Here is a 2,821-nt window from a genome sequence, read left to right as displayed (position 1 = left end):
AAATTAAATTATAATATGCAGACCATATCAGAATACCTTCAGCTGGGTCATACATAAAGAGAAAAATACTATAACATGTTTAGTCACAGTAAAATTAGAAACATTATGCAGTCTTCTTATAGTCAGTAGAAAAAAATAAAAGTCTTCATTAAAGGAAGGACAGGTCATAAGAAAGAGAAAATGAAAACTCTAGCCTTAAAAGGAATTTTCAACGTAAGTGCAAATTCAGTATAGGTTCAGAGGCAGAGATAGAATAAGCCATGTATATATTTGTATGGTTGTGGGCTGTTAGTTTTATTTGAAATCTGGGAAACTCTTATGTTTTCTTTCTGACTCTACTTACTTATCAAAACTGTCATTTATTATTGTGAACTTGTATTCTGCTTTTATTTCTTCTCCTTCTTCCCTCCTTTAGCTCTTCATTTTCCATTTTCCCTTCCTATTATCATTATACTTATGTTTTTAATATAAAAGGACAAGCTTCTATGTTACCTTAACAATTTGCTAAAATAGTTAAGAAATGACTGAAGATCACAAGCAATCATTTTGTGTGTGTATGTGTTACCCATATGTTAATTTAACTAACAATCTAGGTCTTTTATGGAGTATTCTTACCTAAATTTGATAATTTCATAGGTGTCTAGTATGACAGAGTAATCCCTCAGGTCTTCCATAAGGTTGCTAATGGAAAGAATTTCAGTAAATAGCGTATTTATGTTATAAGCAAGAAGTAAATATTAAAGTGTGGATTTGACTTGTATAAAAAAAATCTGTGTATATGTATATAAACACACATATTATATTTTCTAAATAGGTTTTGAAGACACCAACTATTTTGAAAGACCGTGTTTGGGGCAATGTGTTATGCTCACCAATGATAGGATTTGCACTGTTTCCTTCAGATTTTTTTTTTAACTGTTCTTAGGTAATTGGAACCATATAGTCCTACAGGAAGTCACTGGATACTACAAAGGATTAAGTGCTTGACAAGTAAGCCAAAGGCTTATGAAAGCTTCCAAAAGTTCACAGCCTTGAAAACTCTATGCAATATAATTCTCTGCACACATGGGCTCTCCACAAGGTTGAATTCCCTCAATGCCAACTAATAACTGGTGGTATATTGCTGCAGTATTTTGCAAGAAAGTAAGAGGGGCAAGTATTGACTTTTGAGGTCTGATCATTTTACGTATGCAGGTCATGCCAACTATTACAGGATATAGCATATCTCTATGCCCTAGATACAAAATGCCTCAGTCACTGTGACAGTCATTAATGTCACAAACATTTCCTTATGTCCCAGTCAGAGCTGCTCCTGGTAAGAACCACTGATAAAGTAAAAAATATTATAATTTTTATTTATTTTTTTCCCTATAAAATGTTGGAAGTTGTTTGGGAATAAAACTCATATATAATGAGAGAATTCAGTTAAGGCAATTCTGATAACTGAGTTAATTTGTTAAACACTAAGAAGCTCTTTTGTATAATCTATAATTTCTAAAAGTATATCAGAAGTTCTACATCCAGTTTTTATTGGAAAAATTAAGACAAAAGAACAAACTTATGAAATATTTACTAAAACCTAAAAAAAAAAAAAAACCTGTGAAATTTTTACTGGTATTTGAAAACCCAATCCATGCCCGGGTAGGCAAAGGAAGCCATCAAAGAGACAGCCAGCATGATAATTAAAGTAATTAATTCCAGAGTAGATGTAGTTTGGTAAATATAGCACCCAGAGTAGATGCCATTTCCAACCATTTGTCTTCCTATGCAGAAACTTTGTTATTTTTCCAAGAGAATATCAGGTTCATGCAGATGGTTACATTCTAAATAGAAAAGACTGATAGATAACCAGAATGGGATTAAATTTGCAATTAGAAGGATTTTGGAGGTAAATAATCATAAAATGCTTCTTTTTTCGGGGCTCTGATGACTCGAAATACTGAATTGCCTCAATAGAGGTCACAGAGACTGTTAGAGGAGCTATTTCCATTCAGGATCCTGAGCACCAGGTCTCAGAGAGGAGCCAATGACAGAGGTAGGAAGCAATTTTCAAAGAACATTCTCTCAAATCTAGTGGACAGAAGAGTATTATAAACAAGAGTGTTATGGTCAAAAGGCAAGCAGTAGAGAGGCAACTGTGAAGCTGAAGCAGGAAAAATAGAAAAATAGAAGCTTGGAAGGAGAGCCTGCATGAATAATCCAAGGCAACTGGGTCAGGGCACAACACAACAAAGTAGAACAAGAGCCTGGCATGATGAACAGAAAGAGCTGAATGTCAAGAATTCAATGATTAGGACTCACTTGTTGTTGTTGTTGTTAGGTGCCATGGAGTTGTTTCCGACTCATAGTGACCCCATGCACAGCAGAAGGAAACACTGCCCGATTCTGCATCAGCTCCACGATCCCTGCTATACTTGAGCCCATCATAGCAGCCACCATGTCAATCCATCTTGTTGAAGGCCTCTCCCTCTTTCATCGACCCTCCACCCTATCAAGCATGACATCCTTCTCCAAGGCATGGTCCCTTCTGACAACATGACCAAAATAGGTGAGATGAAATCTGGCCATTCTCACTTCCAAGGACCATATCAGGTGCACTTCTTCCACGACAGATCTGTTAGTTCTTTTAGCAGTCCATGATACTTTCAGCATTCTTCGCCAGCACCACAACTCAAAAGCATCAATTCTTCTTCAGTCTCCCTTATTCATTGTCTAGCTCTCACATGTATACGAGGCAATTGGAAATATCATGGCTTCTATCAGGCACACCTTAGTCCTCAAGGACACATCTTTGCTCTTCAGCACTTGAAACAGTTCCTTC

Source organism: Orycteropus afer, unplaced genomic scaffold, assembly GCF_000298275.1.
Source record: "Orycteropus afer afer isolate SDZICR_OR568_19922 unplaced genomic scaffold, OryAfe1.0 scaffold00586, whole genome shotgun sequence".
Taxonomy (NCBI): domain Eukaryota; kingdom Metazoa; phylum Chordata; class Mammalia; order Tubulidentata; family Orycteropodidae; genus Orycteropus; species Orycteropus afer.
Note: the sequence above shows the minus strand (reverse complement) of the source record.